Here is a 9,365-nt window from a genome sequence, read left to right as displayed (position 1 = left end):
CCGCCGAGTCTGCCGAGTCAGGACCTGATGAAGACCACGCAGGTAGCATCCTCATCCTCACTCAGATACGGACTTTACTTCTTGTAGTACTCTCTGATACTGCATTGATTTCATGCATTACTCTCTGATACTGCATTTATTTCATGCATTACTCTTTGATACTGCATTTATTTCATGCATTACTCTCTAAGACAGCATTTATTTCATGTAGTACTCTCTAATACTGCATGTATTTCATGCATTACTCTCTAATACTGCATTTATTTCATGCATTACTCTCTAATACTGCATTTATTTCATGCATTACTCTCTAAGACAGCATTTATTTCATGCATTACTATCTAATACTGCATTTATTTAATGCATTACTCTCTAATACTGCATGTATTTCATGCATTACTCTCTAAGACAGCATTTATTTCATGCATTACTCTCTAATACTGCATTTATTTAATGCATTATTCTCTAATACAGCATTTATATAATGCATTACTCTCTAATACTGCATGTATTTCATGTTGTACTCTCAGATACTGCATGTATTTCATGTAGTACTCTCAGATACTGCCTTCACCTATCAAATACTGCATTTGTATATGATCTCATTCTTTTTGTAATACTCAGTGCGTTTATTTCTATTTATTACTCTCAAATACAACATTTGTATATGATCTTATTATTTTTGTAATACTTAAATACTGTGTTTATTTTATTTATTGCTGTCAAATACTGCCTTCACCACTCAAATACTGCATTTGTGTGACTCAATGCTGCACTTTTACTAACAATGCATTTCTTTTATTTGTTACTCTCAAATACTGCGTTTATTTTATTTATAACTCTCAAATACTGCATTTATTCCACTACTCAAATACTGTGTTTATTTTATTTATTACTCTCAAATACTGCATTAATCCCACTACTCAAATACTGCCTCTATTTTATTTATGACTCTCAAATACTACCTTTACTCTACTGCAATTGTAATACTCAATGCTGTAGTCTCATTCTTTCTGTAATGCTCACATACTGCACGTATTCCACTACCTAAATACTGCCTTCATTTTACTGTATTAGTAACACACAATACTGCATTCATGTTCAATTTGTAACAGTCAAATATTGCGTTTATTTTATTTACAACACTCAAAGACTGCATTAATTTGATTTGTTACAGTCAAATACTGTATTTATTTTATTTATACAGTCTGCTCTAATTCTACTACTCAAATACTGCATGTGTTTTATTTATAACAGTAAAATACTGCTTTAATTCTACAACTCAAATACTGCATTTATACTGAGATTGTAACAGGCAATTACTACATTTATTTTACTGTCATTGTAATACTCAAATACTGCATGTTTTTTTCTATTTCTACTCACATTCAGCATGTATTTTATTTGAGACACTCAAACACTGCATTTAATATTCTATTTGTAACACTTAACTGCTGCATTTGTTTTGTTTATAATATTCAAACACTGCATTTAGTATTATAGTTGTAATACCCAAATAATGCATGTATTCCATTTGTAATACTCAAATACTGCGTGTATTCTAATTCCCACTCTCAAATACTGCATTATTCTACTTGTAACACTTGAATACTGCATTTATTCTAATTGTAACACTTGAATACTGCATTATTCTACTTTTAATACACAAATACAGCATTTATTGTGATTGTAACACTGACATACTGTATTTATTGCATGTATACTACTTAAATACTGCATTTATTTTAATTATAACACTCAAATAGTGCATGTATTTAACTTGTAAAAGGCAATTATTGAATGTGTGTATTTATAACACGCATACTGTAACATGTTATGTCAAGAACGTCTTTTGCTACTTTATTATAATAAGAATGCTGGTCAGAGTATAATAAAATGATTACAGGATGACAAATGCCATGCTAGTATTTTTGTATGTCCTAAATGTGTACATTCGACATGTGATTATTCCTAATTGAATCCACTTCAAGACGTTAAATGTAAATAAGAATCATTCGGTGTTATATTGTTGAATATAATATATGTGCATGTATTGTTCACATGTCAATAAACACATTGAAATATTCCCATATTCGATGGTACTTTCTTGCAGCCTGCAGGGACTAGAAGTGAGCGTCTAGAACCGAGGAGCGGGTTTATGGTCCTGCACGGGCGGCGCACATTCACGGTCCAGCTGCCGGTTTACCGGAACATGAAGTGTGCAAACAATTGATGACTTATCGCCTGGGCGAGCATCGATTGGTAAAGAAAGCAGCTTCAAAACCAGATCAAACCTTCTCTTATGTGCACAAATGATTTAGTTTTGAACCTTTAATTAAGTCTCTTTTTGCTTCCAATTTGGGTTTGTGACGTTGAAAAAAACCGGAAACATTAAAAAATAAAATGCTGCTAAATAAATACAATTCTTTACATTTACTTTGAATTGCAGAAGTAACGTATTGATGTGCAATGTCTTGTATTGTTATTTGGTGTACTTTCATAAGCATTTTAATGCTATTATTGGTGATATTGAAGTAGTATTCCAACGATGAAAAGTCACGTGACGACGTCCTAAAAAAAAGGACTCTCTTACATAGTTGGTGTTTTTATTCCTCGACGTCGCGCACGCCACAAAGATGTTCGCGTGGAGTCCATAAAAGCCGAGCTCATTGTTGTGTAAGAAGACGGCCCAGGAGATTGAAGGTTTATGAAGTGAAGTAAGATAATGAATCTGAGATAATGAAGGAGAGCAGGAGATGCATGCAATCATTAATTCTCACGGTGACACCTTTATTTGTCTGCACGGGGGGCTGCCGTGTGCGTGTGCGCGGGCGCGCGAGAGGACATATGACAACAACCTAAAAAAGACAGGGGTCGTGACGTCACTGTACTTCGTTCACTTCAAAGATGTTCTAAACATGTTGGTGCCTAATGAAGTGACCCGGACTACGTTTACATTGCAAAGTGGAACAAATCGGATTCACCCCCAAATGTGATCTCTTCCAGCTGACTGTTGAGATTACAGTACATGTGATCTTTATCAGGCACACTGGCCCCCAGTGGGGCCCCCACGTCACTGTAAACGAACAAGGAAGTCACTACTACTACAAAATAAAATGAAAGCCTTACAAATATATATAGATGAAAGTAGTGTAAGGCAGGCCTGGCCCTAACCAATCTGGCGCCCCCCCCCCCCCCCACACACACACACACATCGGCAGTGAAGTGTATATACTCACAAGAAACCGAATAGCTTTGTCTTTCACCTTTTTTTTAATTAAAGAAGGCAAATTAACATATTATATGACAATGTTATGTTATGATTATCTTTAACCGAATCACAGCAGTGCTCAAATAAAAAAAAAACAGCATTCCCTCTCATGTGATATTGCTTAATTAACATTAATGATGTGCGCTTTAACAACTAGGCTTACAACTATACCTAATATATAAAGGGGTGGAAAAGTGACTATTACCTGCAGGGCAAACATTAGCTACCCAGAAGGCAATAACAATGTCAACAAAAAACACCTGCTTAAAAGATCTAATACAAAACGTGCCTGAGGAATCTAAGGTGGGAGTACTGTAATTACCTAACGTTACATTATTATTTTCTATAACAATTTAGCCCCCTCCACAATATTAACCCGACGTTAAAACAGAACTAGCTATTTATTGATTAGCAATTGCCGAATCATGTAACATTAGCTTAATGCTAAAAAGCCAGGTTACTATCACATTCTGTAACAGACAAATAATTTCATGTAGGCTAACGTTACCTCCCTGCTACCTCTGTCTTTTTCTCGTTTCTCCTCTTCTTTTCTCTTTTTTCTTCCCTGGGCACCTGACAGTTTTGGCCGTTTTGACATCTTGTGTTGATTTTTTGATGTGGTAAGAGTCATGATACGGGAAGGGAGGGGCGCACCGTGCGGGGGGATGGGGGGGGGCGTAATGTTGTAACAAATAATATTTCTATTAAATAGGCTTTGCTTTGCATTTAAATTAACGTGGGATTATTTTTTGTATTTAGAAATAATAGTACCAACTTTTTTTTTCTTTTTTTCTCCAACATTTGTGGCACTGGCGTGGCGCCCCCTGATGGACGGCGCCCTTAGCATGTGCCTATACGGCCTATGCCACGGGCCGGCCCTGATGTAAGGTATGCATATGCGCCGATCCCGTGGGACTTTCAATCTTTCAAATCATTTTTGATCAATTAATCTTGCTATTGTTAAATTTTGTGGCTGGGGTTGGTCCATTTTACATAACAAAAAAGTCACAAATCGTATAGCAGATAATTAACAAAGTCTAACCAAGATTTCATTGCGCCCGATTATGAACAACAATACCATGAATTGATTAACGTGGAACCCCGACTTAAACAAGTTGAAAAACGTATTGGGGTGTTACCATTTAGTGGTCAATTGTACGGAATATGTACTGTACTGTGCAATCTACTAATACAAGTCTCAATCAATCAATCAAAAAACCAATAACACACGTCTTGACTTCAACGAGCTGAGCACGAGCGAATGAAGTGCATACTTAGTCAACAACCATACACGTCACACTAAGGGTGGCAGTATGAACAACGCCAACACTGTCATAAACTTGTGCCATATAGTGAAACCACACTAAACAACACTGTCATAAACATGTGCCGTATAGTGAAACCACACTAAACAACACTGTCATAAACATGTGCCATATAGTGAAACCACACTAAACAACACTGTCATAAACATGTGCCATATAGTGAAACCACACTAAACAACACTGTCATAAACATGTGCCATATAGTGAAACCACACTAAACAACACTGTCATAAACATGTGCCATATAGTGAAACCACACTAAACAACACTGTCATAAACATGTGCCGTATAGTGAAACCACACTAAACAACACTGTCATAAACATGTGCCGTATAGTGAAACCACACTAATCAACACTGTCATAAACATGTGCCATATAGTGAAACCACACTAAACAACACTGTCATAAATATGTGCCATATAGTGAAACCACACTAAACAACACTGTCATAAACATGTGCCGTATAGTGAAACCACACTAAACAACACTGTCATAAATATGTGCCGTATAGTGAAACCACACTAAACAACACTGTCATAAACACGTGCCGTATAGTGAAACCACACTAAACAACACTGTCATAAACATGTGCCGTATAGTGAAACCACACTAAACACTGTCATAAACATGTGCCGTATAGTGAAACCACACTAAACAACACTGTCATAAACATGTGCCATATAGTGAAACCACACTAAACAACACTGTCATAAACATGTGCCATATAGTGAAACCACACTAAACAACACTGTCATAAACATGTGCCATATAGTGAAACCACACTAAACAACACTGTCATAAACATGTGCCGTATAGTGAAACCACACTAAACAACACTGTCATAAACATGTGCCATATAGTGAAACCACACTAAACAACACTGTCATAAACATGTGCCGTATAGTGAAACCACACTAAACAACACTGTCATAAACATGTGCCGTATAGTGAAACCACACTAAACAACACTGTCATAAACATGTGCCATATAGTGAAACCACACTAAACAACACTGTCATAAACATGTGCCGTATAGTGAAACCACACTAAACAACACTGTCACATCTTATTTCGTTAAAAAAAAATTCATATTATGTTTATAAAGTCAGTAAATACTTCCCTGGACACATGAGGACTTTGAATATGACCAATGTATGATCCTGTAACTACTCAGTGTTAGATTGATACCTAAATGTGTGGTATCATCCAAAACTAATGTCAAGTATCAAAGAAGAGAAGAATAAGTGATTATTACATTTGAACAGAAGTGTAGATAGAACATGTTAAAACAGAATGTAAGCAGATATTAACAGTAAATGAACAAGTAGATTAATAATAAATTTTTTACAGTTTGTCCCCCATAATGTGTAGAAAATAATAGGTGTATAAATGACACAATATGTTACTGCATACTAATTAGGAGTCTTTGTTTGTTTACTTACTACTAAAAGACAAGTCGTCTAGTATGTTCAACATTTTATTTAAGGACAAACTTGCAATAATAAACTTATGTTTAATGTACCGTAAACAGTTTTTGTTAAAATAAAGCCAATAATGAAATTTGTTGTGGTCCCCTTTATTTAGAAAAGTACCAAAATATTGGTATCGGGACAACACTAATACACACACTGGCAGAAATGTAGATCGGCGCCTATGAATGTATGTATACAGTGTCGTATATTTGGGAGGGTTTTGATCTTTTTATGACTGTTAAGTAGAGGAGACGTGTAAATCTATGTTAGATTTATTTTTTAACTCACTCACGTAAACAATGTACGTAACGTGTAAACAAACACACAACAGCGTCAATTGCAGCCTTCAAACAATCGCTATTTCTTCAGAATCAAAATATATATTTTGTATATGTGTATGTATGTGTGTGTGTACATACATATTTATGTATATTTTTATTTTTTATATATATATAATTTGTATATATATATATTTTTGTTTTGTTTTTGTTTTGTATATATATATATATAATTTGTATATATATTTTATATATATATATATATATATATATATATATATATATATATATATATATATATATATATATATATATATATATATATATATATATATAATTTGTATATATATATATTTTTTGTTTTGTATATATATATATATAATTTGTATATATATTTTATATATATATATATATATGTATATATATATATATATGTATATATATATATATATATATATAATTTGTATATATATATATTTTTTGTTTTGATTTTGTTTTGTATATATATATATAATTTGTATATATATTTTATATATATATATATATATATATATATATATATATATATATATATATATATAATTTGTATATATATATTTTTTGTTTTGTATATATATATATATATATATATATATATATAATTTGTATATATATATATATATATATATATATATATATATATATATATATATATATATAATTTGTATATATTTTTTTGTTTTTTTTTGTTTTTGTTTTGTATATATATATATAATTTGTGTATATATTTTATATATATATATATATATATATTTGTTACGCACTAATTGACTGAAAGAGCGCGATGATGTCACGTTATCTGACACTGAGAGTATTAAGCGGTAGAAAATGGATTGGAAAGGACAGATTTTTTAAAATAAGATTTTGTTATCATTATTTTTCTATCTTGGGACTTCCTGCGGGCCGTAGTTTGGGGACCGCTGATCTACATCAACAATATGATTTGACTGAGCAGCTGGACAGGACAGATTGAAAAAAAACAAAAAACATTTAAAATCGATTTTTGATTTTTTTTTCAATCAATTAAGAATCGTTAAAAATAAGAATGTGATTCATCTGAAAATCTATTTATTTTTTTGACACCCCTACAATGTATCCACCCCCTATTTGCACACAGAACAGCTGACTGATTCCAACACACACACACACACACACACACACACACACACACACACACACACACACACACACACACACACACACACACACACACACACACACACACTACATGGTCCAGTCAGTCAGCACTTAAAAGTACGACAACGTAAACACGACTGGATTATTATTCAACCGCCAGGAAACTCCAACGCAAACATTTCTCACACAAGTGCTCCACCATCCTCGCGCAGAGAAATCCAATGGATTTATAGATCATCTCCTACAGCTGTCCCCCCCCACACACACACACACACACCCTTGAAGCGTGTCTAAAGGCAGTGTAATTTGGCAGACGTGTCCAAAGTGCAGCCTGGGGCTGGTTTGCAGCCCACACCTCTTTTTGTTGGCCCGCAGCGTTTGATTTCTTCAAATTATCAAATTCAACAAAAAAAACAACAACTCTGTCTTTAAACCTGGGAAAAACGGGTTTAAAAATAGAAGTTAATCTGTGTATGAATTGTGTGTTGATGCTAAAGAGGCGGAACGTACGTAGAACATGTGGAATTGTGGGGATTTTGAGAATGTGCCAAATAGCTGAAAACATTTGATGCTGGATTGTTGGGATGTTAAAGAAGAAATGCTCTTTTTTGTTGTAGTTGTGTCTGTCATTCACTATCATTATGTGAGACAAGAACACATGTTTTTATGTATTCTAAATCGTAAATAAACATCAACAAGGGTCAGCTAACAATGGAGGTAATGGGCCTCACTCTATTCCGCGTATAAAGTGCTCTAAAATATATATATTTTAGAACCTCCATTAAGGTTTTATATACACGCTGTAAGTATATATGTAGTATCTATTAACATTCATAACAACATTTAATATTTACATATTTTATATAGTAACATTCATAATTACATGTAATATTTACACATTTAATACACACACTAAGTATATATGTAATGTAGTAACAATAATAATAACATGCCATATTTACATATTTTATATACAGACTTAAGTATATATGTAGTATCTATTAACATTCATAATAACATTTAATATTTACATATTTTATATACATGGTGTAAGTATATATGTAATGTAGTAACATTCATAATTACATGTAGTATTTAGACATTTAATATACACACTAAGTATATATGTAATGTAGTAACATTCATAATAACATGTCATATTTACATATTTTATATACACACTTAAGTATATACGTAGTATCTATTAACATTCATAATAACATGTAATATTTACATATTTTATATACACGATGTAAGTATATATGTAATGTAGTAACATTCATAATTACATGTAATATTTAGACATTTAATATACACACTAAGTATATATGTAATGTAGTAACATTCATAATAACATGTCATATTTTATATACAGACTTAAGTATATATGTAGTATCTATTTACATTCATAATAACATTTAATATTTACATATTTTATATACATGGTGTAAGTATATATGTAATGTAGTAACATTCATAATTACATGTAGTATTTAGACATTTAATATACACACTAAGTATATATGTAATGTAGTAACATTCATAATAACATGTCATATTTACATATTTTATATACACACTTAAGTATATATGTAGTATCTATTAAAAGTCATAATAACATGTAATATTTACATATTTTATATAGTAACATTCATAATTACATGTAATATTTACACATTTAATATACACACTAAGTATATATGTAATGTAGTAACAATAATAATATGTCATATTTACATATTTTATATACAGACTTCAGTATATGTGTAGTATCTATTAACATTCATAATAACATTTAATATTTACATATTTTATAAACACGATGTAAGTATATATGTAATG

The sequence above is a fragment of the Entelurus aequoreus genome, linkage group LG13 (genome assembly GCF_033978785.1).
Source record: "Entelurus aequoreus isolate RoL-2023_Sb linkage group LG13, RoL_Eaeq_v1.1, whole genome shotgun sequence".
Taxonomy (NCBI): domain Eukaryota; kingdom Metazoa; phylum Chordata; class Actinopteri; order Syngnathiformes; family Syngnathidae; genus Entelurus; species Entelurus aequoreus.
Note: the sequence above shows the minus strand (reverse complement) of the source record.